This window comes from Carassius auratus, chromosome 6 (assembly GCF_003368295.1).
Source record: "Carassius auratus strain Wakin chromosome 6, ASM336829v1, whole genome shotgun sequence".
Lineage (NCBI taxonomy): Eukaryota > Metazoa > Chordata > Actinopteri > Cypriniformes > Cyprinidae > Carassius > Carassius auratus.
Window position 1 is genome coordinate 9085475 of NC_039248.1, and position 17733 is coordinate 9103207.

The 17733-nt window shown below is 37.0% G+C and overlaps 1 non-coding gene across 1 annotated transcript; it reads right to left on the minus strand.

Annotated features, from left to right (window-relative positions):
• Positions 1-16553: 16553 nt before the first annotated feature.
• trnaf-gaa (transfer RNA phenylalanine (anticodon GAA)) lies at positions 16554-16626 on the minus strand. Its single transcript has one exon. It is a non-coding gene; the product is annotated as a tRNA-Phe (tRNA).
• Positions 16627-17733: the final 1107 nt, after the last annotated feature.

A 17733-nucleotide genomic window follows, 5' to 3' on the forward strand; every position in this document is an offset into this window, starting at 1 on the left:
GGAGGCACATTTCACACAGACCACACGTAGCCGTTCGCCCATATTTACTGTCAGTCATGCTGTTTCTCTTCATATACATGCCTCCTTTACATCAAAACATTTTTATCCAAAACAAACTCATATAAGAATGACACAACAATAACGTCTTAGCATAGGAAATCTGACCCCATCTGTCCTTAAAGTGAAATTGGTGTTTTGTAAAGATAAATGGAAAAGTATAGTGCCTTACTTAAAGGGATTTTTTTATGTTAAGATATGTTCTCATATGGCAATTTAATGTGCAGGGACAAATAAACTCTTCATATGTTGTATAAATTAGAAGCTTAACCTTTAAACTTATTCACTTCCAAGCTTTACTAATGACTCGATTCAAAATGTTAAAGCATCTAGATTCTCCTCACGTTTCACTTGCTCTCTGTTGTCTATATTTGGTGTAGAAGTCAGAACCATGACTTTGTCAGCAGCAGAGTTGGGCAAAGTTACGTGTAAAAGTAATGCATTACAAAACTGCATTACTCCATGAAAAAGTAAGCAATTGTGTTTGTGCTTTTTATGGAAAGTATTATGCATTTTGTTACTTTGTTACCTGGGCTGGTCTTGCTTATTTATTTTTAATAACAAAAAACCCAAATGTTATATTTTTGGTCACTGTAAAGACCCTTTCACATCAAGACTGAAATTAATAAGCCTCAGGCTGAATAAAATGTCTCTTCACTTACTCCCAATTTCACAGTTTTTTTAATACACTTTTTACATCAGTCTGTCAAGCATTATAATATGATAATCAAGGATTATTTAAAGGGGGGGGGGGGGGGTGAAATGCTATTTCGTGCATACTGAATTTTTTACACCGTTAAAGAGTTGGATTCCCATGCTAAACATGGACAAAGTTTCAAAAATTAAGTTGTGCATTTGAAGGAGTATTTCTGTTCCAAAAATACTCCTTCCAGTTTGTCACAAGTTTCGGAAAGTTTTTTTCGAGTATGGCTCTGTGTGACGTTAGATGGAGCGGAATTACCTTATATGGGTCCTAAGGCACTTCTGCCGGAAGAGCGCGCGCTCCCATATAGCAGAGCACTGAGAGCACAACAGACTTCACTGATCAGAGCGAGAGCGTCGCAAAATGTCACAAAAGAAGTGTGTTTTTGGTTGCCAGGGCAAGACAACCCTGCACAGATTACCAAAAAAAAAAAAACAGAATTAAGGGACCAGTGGACGGAGTTTATTTTTAAAGAGCATCAACAGAGTTGTGCAAGTGTTTGTGTTTGTTCCCCTGCATTTCGAAGATGCTTGTTTTACAAACAAGGCCCAGTTTGACACCGGATTTGCACATTGTTTATTTCTTAAAGGGTTAGTTCGCCCAAAAATGAAAATTATGTCATTAATAACTCACCCTTATGCTGTTCCAAACATGTAAGGCCTCCGTTTATCTTCGGAACACAGTTTAAGATATTTTAGATTTAGTCCGAGAGCTCTTAGTCCCTCCATTAAAGCTGTGTGTACGGTATACTGTCCATGTCCAGAAAGGTAAGAAAAACATCATCAAAGTAGTCCATGTGACATCAGAGGGTCCGTTAGAATTTTTTGAAGCATCGAAAATACATTTTGGTCCAAAAATAGCAATTATTCAGCATTGTCTTCTCTTCCGTGTCTGTGTGAGAGAGAGTTCAAATCAAAGCAGCTGGATTTCCGGTTCGCGAACGAATCATTCAGTTCACCAAATCGAACTGAATCGTTTTAAACGGTTCGCATCTCTATTAATACGCATTAATCCACAAATAACTTAAGCTGTTGACTTTTTTAATGTGGCTGACACTCCCTCTGAGTTCAAACAAACCAATATCCCGGAGTAATTCATGTACTCAAACAGTACTCTGACTGAACTGCTGTGATGAACACCGAGCCGAGCCAGATAACGAACAATAGACTGACTCGTTCACGAGTGAAGAACCATTTCTGTCAGACGTGTCCGATTCGTGAACTGAGGAGCTGATGATACTTCGCATGTGTGATTCAGCGTGAAGCAGACCGACACACAGAGCGTCTGAACTGAACTGATTCTTTTGGTGATTGATTCTGAACTGATTCTGTGCTAGTGTTATGGGTAAACCGAAGGCTTGAATCAAGGGCAATCATCGCCAATGACGCCATTACGTCGAGCGCAAAAGAACTGGTGAACCGTTTTCTTCAACTGGTTTATTGAATCGAACAGTCCGAAAGAACTACTGGTGATCCGAACACCGATGCAACCGGTTCTTCACTCGTGAACGAGTCAGTCTATTGTTCGTTATCTGGCTCGGCTCGGTGTTCATCACAGCAGTTCAGTCAGAGTACTGTTTGAGTACATGAATTACTCCGGGATATTGGTTTGTTTTAACTCAGTGGGAGTGTCAGCCACATTAAAAAAGTTAACAGCTTAAGTCATTTGTGGATTAATGCATATTGGAGACGCGAACCGTTTAAAACGATTCAGTTCGATTTGGTGATCTGAATGATTCGTTCGCGAACCGGAAATCCAGCTGCTTTGATTTGAACTCTCTCTCACACATAATGACAATTCTCATTTTTGGGCGAACTAACACTTTAAGGATAATGCAGTCCCAACGAAAAAGGTTCACGATCGTGTGTTGGAACCTCATGCGGTGAGTAAAACTGTTTCAAATATCTCTGTGTTGTTAACTTAGCTATCGGCGCGTAAGCACATCAAGTAAACAACATGCGATATTGTCATCAAACTGCACTTTCCACATGTACAGCTTAAAAAAAAAAAAAAAAGACGACAAAGTGGAACTTAGTCATTTTCCAAAACCGCTAAGCAAATATATACAGTTTCAGTACATACCACATAGAGACATCGTTGCTGATGCTGCTCTTGTTAAATTTCAGCCTCTGGATCATAAATATACGCTGAATCTGACTGTAAGCCATGGTTTGTTTTGGATGTTTCTTTCCTCACGGTAATGTCACAGCTTCCAAACGCTCTCAACGCAAAAGCCTACTGGCGCTCGTGATTCTTTAGCTCTGCCCACACGTCATGCCTCCAGCCGGTCGTGTTTTCCGGGAAAAATCGGTACAGACTATCTTTCTCTTATGAATATAATAAAACTAAAGACTTTTTGGAGTTATGAAGGATGCAGTACTACTCTAGGTACTCTAGGTAGTGAAAACGAGCATTTCACCCCCCCTTTAATGATATAACTTTAATAATTAGAATTAAAACGTGATAACCAAGATTGAATGCATATAAGTCATTTTAACTGAACATTTTAACGGGACTGGTGGTGGTGCTTTTTTGGTCATTCAGTGTTAATGTAAAAAAAAAAAAAATACTGATTAGATAATAATGATACGAATTCCATAATAAGAACAATATAAAATGCACTAAGGATTAATGAGCTATTATATTCATGAATATGAATTCAGTTGTGTGCGTTCGCTCAAACTGATTTGCTGAAATTAATACAGGGACGATAATAGGTGAGCGCCAGCCAATGAGATTGCCGTTTGTGCATTAGCTCCGCCTACTACCGGAAAATCCGACAGTTCTTAAAAGCTGAAAAATTCCAAAGGAACAGCGTTATTTTGACGGGACAATACAACAAAGAATGTAATTAACGTGGCATGTCAATTCGCTCTCTCTTGCTCTCTCTGCGTGTGTGTGAGACAAAGCGACGGCGAAGTGTTCGGTGCGCCTTCACACTAGAGTTTACCACACGTCAAATACACAAACACAGGTGTGCTGCAAAATATCACATATCACTGATGGAGAGTGAAACTCTAAAGCTCTCAATCAGAGTGTTTGGCGAGTAAAAATATATCTGTGCTAAACTTTTACTTAGCCTCCACACTGGCAAATAAAATCTGAGAATGTATTAGCCACTGGCTAATATTAGACATCATTTAGTTGCCCAGAGTGAAGATTTAGTCGCATATGCGAATGATTTACTCGCAATGTAGAGGGTTGCTTGTAATGCATTACCCCCAATACTCACCCTTATGGTGTTCCAAACGTATTTTCTTCCATGGAACATAAAATAAGCTATTTTGAAAAATGCTTTCATACTGTTAAGTTTTTACCAATAACTACTTTTGTGTTCTCCAGAAGTCATTCAGTCACACAGGTTTTCCATATTTGGGTGAACTAATATAATACACTGAAACTATTTTAGGCAAATTGCCTAAAAAAAGAATAGCTTCACAAGGTTTGGAGTCAGTGTCCTCTAAATGGCCTTAAATGGACGAGTCATATTCTGAAAACCATTCTGCAGTCTCCTGCCAAGGTTATGATAAAGTATGTGTTCCAGTGTAGTGTCACGAAGTGCTGATGCTGCCGTTTTGGTGGTTTATTGCTCAATTTACACAGTGTAATTGTGCAGGCATGGCTGTGATTGGACTGTTATTGCACCTGAGGACCGACTGGTGTCTGTGACGTCTGTACAACAGCGAGAAGTGACGCAGTTTCAGCTGAGAGTGTGGAGGCATGATTCAGACTGCAGGCTGCAGCAACAGGAATGAGGTGAATAGGAACCTTACACAGCAATGCGACTGTAAGAATTACAGAACCTCAGACACTTTGATATTCTGAGACATATAATAGACATACAGTGCATTAACATACAGACATCTGTTCCCACATCTCACTGAGAGAAAATGCAGGAAACGCCTCTCTCACTTGTGCAACAGTTCCTTGATCTCCCGAGAAACAGACAATACAGACATACACAGGCATCTTTGAGACACCCCACAAAGTTTAGGTGCAGGAAACGCCTCTCACATATGCAACAGTTCCTTCTCATCCCCTTCCTTTCCTTCACCTAGCTCACTCAGAATGGTCAATAGTAGAATATAATGGTCTACATTAATGCAAGTGATATTTACAGTCATGCTTGGTGTCATTTGAATTGTCCCAGGAGAACAGGTACAATGGTCTCAATTTTACAAGAAGTAAACTAAAAGTTGATAAAGATCATAAGACTTAAGATATATTTTTCTCACTGTAGAGGGTGTGCCATTTCCCAGCATCTTTCATGCAAAATGCCTTTTGTCTCACAAGGTGATAACTCTACATGATCAATGCAAATTCCAATTGTTCCTGTCTCCATCTTGGGGGATGTTTGTCTTGGTCTGAGGTACTTAAAGAAATGTGGCAAGAGGATCAGGGCCTTCTGTAGCTAGAATTAGCCTGTGAAGTGTGTCCACATACTCAATACTATTTTCTAAAAGTCAGGTATGCATCTTTTACTCTTAGATTCACCTTTGAGAGAAAATACTATTGGTTTATTAGCATGGTTTGGGCACATTTCATATTAACCTCTGGTTATTGTCTCACTATATTCGAGTTGCTATATAATTCAATTAATTATAGGGGGCTAGGTAAAACACAATTGGAATAGCATATTTCACAGTGCTAGTCATGACCTCTAATAATTTTTTGAGCTTTAACTAAGTTGTTACATAGGTGACTGTGGGGGCTAAATAGAACCACTATTTAAAGAATGACAAGCATGAGTTGGTCTATTAAATAGTTAGTCACAACCTCTGACTAATGATCAGACAGGAGAGTTTGTGGGGTACATGTAAATATAAAGTAAAGAGTTAGCTAGAAGAATCAAATGTCAGAATAATAATAGTAATTATAATTAGGCTCAGACAATCAACCAATTTGCCTTTCAACCTAAATTCGAGGTCATACTAAAATGGAATCAGATTAGTTATTAAAATGGAGTCAGAATTTAGTTTAACCTAAATTGAATAACTCTGTGTGCTAAAAAAGACCGAACACACAGGAAACCTTCAGCCAGCACTGTATACCTTCCTTGGACCAAGTGCATGGACCTTACATGACAGTGATGGCTGCACTATTTCTCTTACCTGGACAATATGTTTGTGTTTTTATAAAGATGACAGCTAGATGAGCAGTGTGATGATAATCAGCCTTGCTGCTGCAGCTTTTTCATTCTTTCCTAAATCCTGTCATCATTCCACTCCTCCAACTGAACATCATTCCTCCTCTCTGCTATTCTTTCATGCCTCATGTTTGCCCAGCCCAGTAAAAAAAGAAAATAATTTTTCTAGGACACAATAACATTCCGCTTAACCCGAGGCGTCACACTTCACACACAAAACATTCAATTCCATCCAATATAAACCTCAGGCAGTGTGTCCAGGCTTCATGCTTAAGAGAGTGTATGTTATTGAGTGACCTTTTGTATGGAGCATAGTCTGTTACATAATGCTTAGCATTGACCTACTAAGACTAGAGATTAATGAGAAAGAACAACAACAAAAGAAGGACAGAAGGCACAAAATATGCAAGGTTGAAAATGAAAGACACTGAGAATAGAAGGAAACTCGCTAGTGACCTTCTTGAATACAAAAAAAAAGAAACCTAGATTTGTCATCAGATTGCTAAATAATAATCAACACAAAATTTGTACAATTTCTAATTCTGTACATTTAAAATGTGTTCATTTCAAGTCAATGAAATTCAAGTTCATTTGTATATTTTGCATTTTACAACAAAATTAATGTTTCAATGTTACAAACAGGAATTACTGGTCAGAGATGTATATAAGCTTGTTTCCGCCACTGAATAAAAAAAAAAAAAGTTAATTGTGTATTTTTTATCTCACAATTCTGACTTCTCAGGTGTGAGTTTACATTTGCAACAGTGAGTTATGAAGTCAAAACTGCATGATGTAAAATCACAACTGGACATGTCGTGATACTGTAATATTTTACATTTACATTGTTGATATTTAATAGAGCATGCTTATTTCCCTTGTGCCATCATGTGACAACCACTCAAAAATAGTAATTTAAAAACACTGTTAAATGTAATTTTTAGCACATCTTTAATTATAATTTTTGGTTGAATTTCAGCTTTTAAAAAAAGTATATTTTAGTGTTTTTAACAAAAATTGGCTTATTATTGAGCTTTAATATCAGTTCATCCCTAGTCATAACAGCCTACGCCCAAATCTAAAGATAGCGTCTGTACACTGTGAAACACACACAATGAGGTCCCTGTAGTGTGAGATGGTGAAATTCCCATTACTGTGGTTAGCGCTCAACAACAACATTAATCATTGACATCTTGTGTGATAACAAATTACAAAAGTTTTCACTGGAGAACATTAGGCAGCGGCCCCCCAATTCCCCCTCTCCCCCACTTTTCTAAAGACATAAGTGAGAAAAATAAAGATTGCATGAGCTATTACAGCTCTAAACATAGATTTTGTAACTAGCAGAGGTAAGTGCATGTTGCCGCATCATACCAGGGGTTTAATGGTTCTCACTATTCTGTCTGGCATCTTTCAAGGCTCCCCAAAGACCGTCTGTGTGTACTAAGTGTGTGTAAATTAGTGTATGTGTGTGTGGAGGAACTGGAAATGGGATGACGTTCCACAAAGGTTAATGGATCTAATTCCTGCATGAGAATCAGAATCAAATGAGACTTGAGATCCTCAGCCAACATTTTCCAATGCATGCGCAAACACACACACATCAGCAATCAAGTAAGATGTATGGAGATGTGGTGTGCCATGAGTGTAATGAAACTGCTGATCCCCATCAGCATATTTGTCATGACGGCAGAGTTGAGATGCCACAATTTTTGCTGCCGAGAGACAAAGTAGCTCTCTTATATAACCCTGCATGCAAACATACACTCAAAAGTACACACTTAGGTCAGGGAAACTCCAGCTAATGGGTCTCCTCTCTCTACATAATAGGTTCATAGTGCAGAGAGATCATATGACACACTCCATAAATGTCCTCGGAGTCTGGATTCATCACTGATAATAATAAACTTACAAAAATAAGCAGATTATTTTACACCCATATCATTGTACATTATGCTAGTGCATACAAGTAATGTTTGTGCATTAAAAAGTTTTGGCATCTTAAATATAGATGATTCATCCTGCATTTTTGTCCAATCACATGTCTCTAGAATAAGAAACTCTCCTCAATACACACACACATACACACAGATTCCTGGTTTGTTTTAATTGCTAACCAGACTCTGCATTTATTTAGTAACAAAAAAAATTGAATTAAATAAAACGTTTTTCTATTTTAATATTTAGTTTAATTTATTATTGTGATGGCTAAGCTAAGTGTTCAGCCACTAATACTTGGAGTATGTATCCTTCAGAAATCATTCTAATATGCTGATTTGTTTCTCAAAAATATTTATTATTATTGTCTAAGTAATTATTGTTACAAACAGTTGTGCTGCTTAATTTTGTGATAAACTTTTTATCAGGATACTTTGATTAATCAAAAGATAAATAGAACAGCATTTATTTGTAAAAGATACATTTGCAACATTTTACTGTCTTTACTGTCACATTTATTATTTTTTGTTTTAAATCTTACTAACCCCAAACTTTTGTTTACTGACAATGTAAATGTTTAAATGCAACTTCCTATTGAACAAATATGGAAAAACTATTTAATTTAGCTTTAAGGATGTTAGGATGTTATGAGTCTTCATTTACCATGGATCAATATTCTTAAAATGTGATATGGTCACTCAAAGTGATATCACTGCCCTAGTAAATTTGAGATATTACAAAAAAGGACTTTTTATTATGCTGAAAGACAGTTAACTGCTGTTTTGAAGAACGAATAATGGGAGACCATAAGATTAACCAGGCAAAGAGCCAGTCACGCAGTCGTCCTGTGGAAACTCCACAGACTCACAGACGCACAAACATTCTTCGCACATTACGCTAAGCTAAAAGGGAAACCACCTGATACTCCACTTGCTGTAGTGAACAAACGGCCTCCATGACAACAGTTGCATTCCAGTAACATAATCTATGAAAAATAAATGTGGTCAAATACTTTCTGATGGTGGCTCTCAAGGTAGTCATTTTTCTAAAACACAAGCCCTGATATTGATTTCACCAAATACTCTAAGGCTGTTCATATCACAGTTGAAGGTGGCCCAAATCTATTTTTCTCTCACATGTGACATCGATGTATTTTAGTAATATTTCTGACAAACTTGCACGTGTCAGATAAGACCACTGACAGTCAATCTATATCTACAGTAGCTCTCTTCAATACAAGCACAGTAAATCCAGCACAGAGCATAACATTACTGGAGCGTGACCAACAAGACCAGACAGAACAGAATACAGCAATGACACCACAGTCACAAGTCAAAGTTGTGTGACAGTTAGCGAGAGTGAGACCTGTTATTATTAGCGGTGTTATTTTTGCAATTCCTTCTATATTAAAAATAGTAGTAGTATCATACGATCACACAGACACTTTTCATCTCATCACTTATTAAATTGGAAACTATTAGACTTAAAGGGGTCATTTGAGGCTATTTAAATTTTTCCTTTCTCTTTGGTGTGTTACAAGCTCTTGGGACAAGAAGAAGATCTGTAAAGTTGCAAAGACTAAAGTCTCAAATCCAAAGAGATATTAGGTGTTTCTCAATGTCAAGGAAGGATCCTCGGAAGCCAGAATTTCGAGGATGCTACGTCATCAACATCCGTCGAAGGACTGTTCCAATGTCGAGGATCCTCGGAATTTCAACCAAGGACTGAGTCCTTCGTTCGAAAAATATCCCATACACAGGAAAGGATGCATATGTGTATCCTTCGCACTCTCAAATCACCCTCAATCCTATGCGCGCAGCTTTGCTATCTTGTTCAAAAATTCAAAAATGCCGAACGTTAGCGGAGTTAACGGTTTTTATTTGCGTTACCAAACATTTGTTATAACTGTAGTAAATATAAGTAAAGTTTAACGTTTAAATGCCAGTACAAATTACTACCATATTGATATTGTAAATTATACAAATGGATAACTGAACCGAACCTGTCATTTAACAATTGTTAGCTTGGTTGCGTCACCGGCATTTCTTTTATAAATAACTAGTTAAGTTGTCCAAAGTAATTTAATGATACCATTCACAGCGTTATTCAAATGGACCTTTTCACTGACGTAATGACGCAATTAAGTGCACTTGCTAGCCTGTTCAATTTACGTGTTCTCCGAATGCTAAAGAGGAGTCTCGCCTAGCCTCTGAAGGAAGTGACTTGGAAGGACCAGTCCTGCCAAGGAAGTATCCTTGATATTGAGAAACGTCTATTCTTTATCAAAGTTAAGACTTTGCCACACCCCCCTAAATCCTCATTCAAACACGCCCCCACATGTCTACGTCACTATGTGGAAATATTTGTGTAATGCCGCCCAGATGTTCAGGCAAAGAAAGAAGGCATGGTTTCAGTAACCGCACTAAGTGTTGAAGCAGTCATGTCAGGGAGATGCTGTGTGTATCTCGGCAAAAGTAAAAGCACTTTATATGGCCTTCCGGAAGTAGATGCATTTAGGAATCTTTAAGATGACTTACAACTGAACAGCTACGCATTTTCAGCTTCATCATTGTCTGTTACGCGACTCTGTTCCCCTTTCGGGCTTGAACTAATGGTAAAACTAAGGACATTATTATCGGTCTTTACATTTATTTTGAAAGATGAAGCTTGCGATTATTTCTGACGAGAGCTTGTGGTGTTTGGCCAATCACAATGCACTGGTTCAGTTGGCCAATCAGAGCAGACTGCGCTCGTCAGAAGGAGGGACTTTGTAGGAAACGATGCGTTTGAGAGAGTTGGGGCATAGAGGACCTACAATAATGTACAGTATTTAAAAAATAATGTGTTTTTGAACATTAAAAAGCATTTCAACATATTCATTGTGCCCACAGCATTACAGTCAATCAAAATTAATAATCAAAGCGCTGTGCCCTCTCTATTATGAATCTTTTAACTGCTTTTTTATAGCAAATCAATACATTCTGATGGATCATTTCAATGAACATGATTAAAACAGATTAATCTGAATCCCTGTGTGGCATTTTACTTATGTAAAATAAACTTGTACTTTGTTTTGCTATTTCATTTAACGCTGTTTTGCTGTTTACTTTTTTAAGTCAACAGTATATTTTTTTCTTATATTAAAAATATAGTTTTATTAGTTGTATCTAGGTTTTGTTTCAAATGAACATTGCTAAGGCAAAATAAAATTAATAATACTAGCATTCAAAAGTTTGGGGTTGGTAAGACTGTAATGCCTTTGAAAGGAGTTTGATTAATTTATGTAATTTATTTCTATGATTTGGTTCTAAATGATGTATTATTATTTTTATTCGTGTTAAAAACACAAAAATTCTGTGGAAAACATGATACCTTTTTTAGGATTGTTTGATCAATAGACAGTTTAAAAGCACAGCATCTTTTTTAACATTATAAATGTCTTAACTGTGCCAGTTTTATGTGTCTTTACTGAATAAATATTACCCCATACAGAAGTGTACAATCCAATAGTTTGTACTTATAATATTAATATATAAATCACTATATTAGCAATTATTAGGTGCTTGAAATGCAGTTGAACTACTTATTAAATGGAGATTTGCCCATTTAAATCTAAAGTAGCTTCAGAAGATACCATCTCCAGCACTTCTATAACGTCAGTAATAACACTTGTTGAAATATACTTGCCTTATTTTATTACTGGAAAAGGGCTTGATGATCCATCAAGCATGTACAAACAAACTGTGAGCAGACCATCACAGAGTTTGTCATTTCCCGTAATGTCCGTGCTTGTGATCGCAGTGACATTTGTCTACAGCCTACAGTTTGTTTGAATTCAAAAGGTGGATCTAATGGGATGAAAGGGCTGTCATGTTTTGCCGTTATAGTTGACTCATTTAACAACACTGTCAGTAAAAGAGATTAAAAAGTATTCAGTGTTAGAACTACCGGAAACTACCCTCTTTTTTTGCAGTTAAAATATTTATGCCAGCTCTTGTTAAGTCAACAACCCTTCCTGGCATCCAGTGTTGTGCTCATTATTGCCTCAGAGCACCATTAAAAAGAGTAAAGCTGAGTCTTTGCCACCTTGCTTTGGTTTTATGCATGCAGCTCAGTGAACAGACTTACAATAAATTGAGTTTGGCTGCCTTCAGGAAATCTTCAGGGAAAGCTAAATAAAGAACAGGATTTCTCTCACTGCCTAATAAGCATTTCAAATCTATTTTGGCTATCATTATTGGGAGCATCTGTATAAACATATTATAGCATAGAAGTGCCCTTAAAGGGATAGTTCACCCAAAAATGAAAATTACCCCATGATTTACTTACCATCAAGCCATATAGGTGTCCTGTATAAGACTTTCTTTTTTCAAACGAATACAATCAGAGTTATATATATATATATACACATACATACATAAATATGGCTCCTCCAAGCTTTATAATGGCAGTGGATGGTGTTTAGCCAAAAAAAAACAGCATCTACACAGCTCAGGAGGTGTTAATGACATTCAGGAGTGAATCAATGAGTCAGTGTAAGAAAAAAATTATTATAAAGTGCCGTTCCAGCAAATGATGTAGCATAAGATTGGTGAGAATATGATAGTGTATATATTATTGCGAGAGAGATCTACTTTCATTTCCAGCAGAGATTTACTTTAAGTAATCTCATGTGCACACAGCTGAAAGAGTTGTGCAAATCTTAAGAGCCCATCTTTGCCTCTCCGTGCCAAACACGTGTGAGCTACATCCCAGTATTCCTTGCAAGGCAAGCAAACACAGAGAGAAAGAGCTGGAAGGGAAGAACAGGATGAGTGATTACTTCTGTTATTCTCCACTTCCTCGGGCTGTGTCTATTCCAAGACAATAGCTAAAGTCACAATGGTATAACCTAACATGAACCAGGTTCCTCAGCTTTGACAGTTGCTATGGTAGATTGCCAAATCCTGCTATTCTTAGGTCAGCTATCAATGCTGAAAACATTTGTTTGGTTGTTATGTAGAGCACGTTAAGACAGATGGCCCCTGCAGCCAGTCTGGATCACTGCCAGTGAAGCCATTACACATCAAAGATGACATCAAATAAAAGAGGACCTGCACATGCTCACAAACACAAAACACAAAAACAACAGGGCGACAGGTGACCTTGCTCTCCATTAAATCACACTAATACACACAAGGACAGACCACTAACTTTATATATCACTGCAAATGGAACAAAATAGTAAAGAAACCACAAAATAAAATAATTTAACTTTGCATTAATTAAGACAATGAAGTCATCATTGTAGATTCACATTATCAAAACATTATTCCATATATTTCTTTAGGTTTTGGGGTAAAACATGAACCCATATCTTCATGCGATTCAAACAGAAGGAATTTCAAACCCTGCAAACTTAGACAGACCTGCCATTAGAAGATACTTCTGCAAGACTAAAGGACAGTCTTTATCGGTTTCGTAGATCTGTCAGCATCTCTCTCACGTGTTATTACGTGCGTTCTGTCTGAGCACATCTCTGTCATGCTGTCCATCCAGCAAAACATGTCTGGATAGACAACCAAATTTAAGTTTGTAAGGACTCTCTGCTTCTTAAATGACACCACTGGCTACTGAAAAACAGATTAGATGTTAGCCAGAGAATTAAATATAGAAAAATACTAGCCAAATGATTGTTATTATTATTATTATATTATCTTTAATGGTGATGAGGTAATTTTTCTGCAATTACTTAGAAATTAAGCTTAGTTTTCCAGCCCAAGGCCAAGTTCATGTGCTCTAACCAACTCAAAACATACTCAGGCTACGGGGAAAGAAGGAATAATTTTGACCCTTAACCTATTTTCAACTCCCTCTTCACTCTTTGATGCCTGAATATTGTTGTTCATTTAAAAATAATAAACAGAAACTTCCTGGAATTCTTAAACAAAGAAAAAAAAAACAAGATCAAGGAAGGCTAAAATGTACGATGGGTGGGGTGCAGTTTCAGTTATAATTAATAATTTAATGATGCTGTTTTTTTTCCAATTTATTTAAGAACAAGTAAACACACCGGGTGAAACATTCAGCATTTCTGTTTAAAGAAGATAAATCTTTTCCTTATTGAGATTAATATTGAGCTTAAATTAGACTAGTAGCATAAAAACATACCAGATAAGACAAGAATGATATGAAAACAGTGACATATCCTTATATATAAAGAAGCATAAATCAACCTGAGGTGTGTTTATGACAGTAACTCCACTGGCAATAACAAAACAATAACTCCATTGCAGCTTCTCTGGCAATTTAAACAAAAACAGAGCACATAATACAGGAAAGGGAGTCAGACAACAACATACAGTAAAATACTGCAAAACTAACACTTTATTATATATATATATATATATATATATATATATATATATATATGTTTAAATTGTTTTGAATTCATTCAACGCGTCGGTGCACAAATGTGTTGATTTCAATTTTAAAGCTATGTGAATAAAGGCTTTTTAATTTTTTCACACTACTCGAGTGCCTTGGATTTAAGAGTATTTTGATTATACAAAATAATCCTGCATCCAAAGAGCACCGATTTATGGATTTTTACATCCGAGCAGCAGTTTTTTGCATAACTTTGAATGCAAAAGTTGGATCTAAGACTAAAATTAATCAAAGCTAAATCTCAATGTTTGGAAAAAAAATAAATAAATAAAAAATAAAGTTGTGGCCTAGTGGTTAGAGAGTTTGACTCCTAACCCTAGGGTTGTGGGTCCAAATCTTGGGCTGGCAATACCATGACTTAGGTGCCCTTGAGCAAGGCACCGAACCCCCAACAGTGTGTGTGTGTTCACTGCTCTGTTTGTGTGTACTTTGGATGGGTTAAATGCAGAGCATAAATTCTGAGTATGGGTCACCATACTTGGTTGAATGTCACTTTCACTTCACGACATAAAAAGTAGTATTTCACACATAGACACCCAAGTTGAGCAGGTTATAATGAATGTTTATCTCTTCATGCATGAGAGAATGCCTTAGTTAGAGCATAAAACCGAGGGTGACTAACTGCTCCACGTATGTCAGAACTATCTGCCTGGCACTGATACTACCTTACAACTAATTTTATGCCACTGTAAGATATCCAAGGGTTATAAAGAACCATAAAGCTTTTAATGAGAAGTCAGTTGGGGACTGGACAATGAAACTGGAGACATTTTATGATGAAGACAGTTCTTCTGGTACATACTGTCCAAACTGTGAAATAACCTACAATATATTTCATTTAATTGTGTCCTGCACTCTCCTAACAACCAAAATAAAAAAGACACCTATGTGCTTTGCAGACACCCGATGCTATATCTACAAGTTGGGACATTAGAAGACAGAAACTTGGAAGTAGATACCAGTCTCACATATCAAATTAACGGTTCATAGGGTTCAGAAACCTCCGGAGATTATGAGTAAAAATAAATTTGTGAAAAACTTAAATAAACTGCCGCAAAGGCATACAGTACAGAATGTCAAATATGAGAGCTTGACTGACAAGAACGTGATGATCGATTTAACATGAACAACAGAAGATGTTTCTGTGTGCAAGAGAGACTGTGGAGACGAGCAGCAGCTTTGGGATGTGGCTGGCCAGTCTTTAGTTACGCAATACCAGTTTCCAAAATGGGTTACTGGGAATTTGTGTATGTGTGCTAAATGTGAATCATTGGACTCTAAAGACATGTTTACACGTGTTGCACAGGAGTTTCAGTTCTATTACAAGTGAAAGTACACTGACAAATATCAAATATTGGATCTGAAATTTCTTGTTGAGGGTTTGCATTTCACAGAATTGAACCCATTCAATAATCTCAACTGATTTATGAGTTTACATTATCACAAGCATATCATAATTACATCCAAGACAACACATCCCTGCAGATAATAATACAAACAGAAGAAAATAAGAATTTTTTAATTTTAAAAGAAGAGTTCACCCCAAAAAAAACTGATGGACTGAGGTTGTGTGGATTACTTGTGGATTATTTTACCAGCTGTTTGGACTTTCATTCTGATGGGACCCATTTAATACCGGTGGATCCATTTTATCAAGAAATATTTCAATACAATAGATAAAAAAACAAAGAAACAGATACCCAGAAGAGAAAACATTTGGCCTGAAAATATGAGATGTCAAAAAAACTAAACAGACTGCGACTCAAACTTAAGAAAAATGCTGTGACTTTTATCCTGTGGTGTTATGGTAGGCTATGTAACAGACCAAACATTTAAGCCAAGAAGCAGCATATTGTGAGGTACAAAGAGGTCTACAGTAAGTTGAGCTGTATTCGTCAAATCAGGTGCACTGTGCTCAATCTGTCATACTGTACGTACTGTACCTTCATGTCACGTAATTTTGAAGTCCTGCTACTTTTCTGGTCAGCACATGTTTATATGGTGGCCTCTCTCGCTTTTTCCACGAGGTAAGACTACTGATTTGTTAAACGATATCGCCCTCTGCTGCAATTACAGCAAAATCGCAGGGGCGATTAAATGAACTAAAGAGCGACATCATCAGGCCACACTACCTAACCGGAGAGAGTGGAAGCCCGTAGGCCGATATATAGCACTCACAGTAAATAGTTTCATTGGCTTTGCCTCTGCATAACATATTTTTTATTTTATATATGCACCAAGATGACATAAAGTTTACTTTTTAGCATTCTGAGATGAGAAAAGCTTTGCCGAAACCCGGGATCGAACCAGGGACCTTTAGATCTTCAGTCTAACGCTCTCCCAACTGAGCTATTTCGGCCTGTGAAAACGCAAATTTATGCGATTAATTTTACGGTCTTTGAGTGCGATACACAGTATATGTATTGATGCGTCGATATGGTGGCGTACACCATAATAATATTAAGTATAATAATAAGTACACAACATTCATATGTAGTATTTTACATGATTTGTTTGATAGAACTAGCCAACCACTAAGTAATTTATTCTTGCTTTTACAGCAAAATACCTGACTGAAGGGTGATGATTGAAAAAAATGATCGATTGAAATTAAATTTAATTAATAATGCATTTAGCAGACGCTTTTATCCAAAACGACTTACAGTGCATTCAGGCTATCAATCTTTACATATTCCCCTTGTGTTCCCGGGGAATCGAACCACCAACCTTGAGGTACAGGAACAATGAAATATGGTTCTGGTTGGATGTTATTTAGCTTCTTTTGGTATTAATGTATTCGCACAGGAAAAGTACAAGCATTTTTGCAAAGGTTAATATAAAACATAAGGCCATAAAACATTAGGAAAAAGAATAAATAAATGCATAAACGACACGAAAACTAAGAGGTCATAACGTTTACATTGTGAATCTATGAGCAACACACACAAGGGAATGTGTGCTTGTTGCCTGATTGAGTCAACATGGGATTCAGCCTTCTGTAAGTTATTCCACCCACACGAATCTCTCTCTCTCTCTCTCTCTCTCTCTCTCTCTCTCTCTCTCTCTCTCTCTCTCCCACTCTCTCTCCCACTCTCTCTCCTGTCTTCCAAGGTGACTTTCCCCTTGCAATGGCAGATCTTCTTTGTTCTTATGCAAGTCTAGAGAAGAGAGGAGTGAAGAAAGAACGAGGGAGCAGAAAGCATGGCAGAGTCAGTGATAAAAAGAAGAAAGATGATGACAGTGAGTGGAACAGACGAGATTTAAAAATATGCACGTGTGAGAGAGAATGGTGGGGGAGGAAGCAAGAGAGATTTTAATGAATACATGGCAGTATTTTCATATTGCATACAGTAAGAAAAAATATTTCCCACCCACCCTCTCTCTTTTTCCTTTTCTCTCCTTGCTCATGAAGGCAAGCAAACAGAAAGAAACCATACTAATCAACATACTTGACTTTTCAAAATTA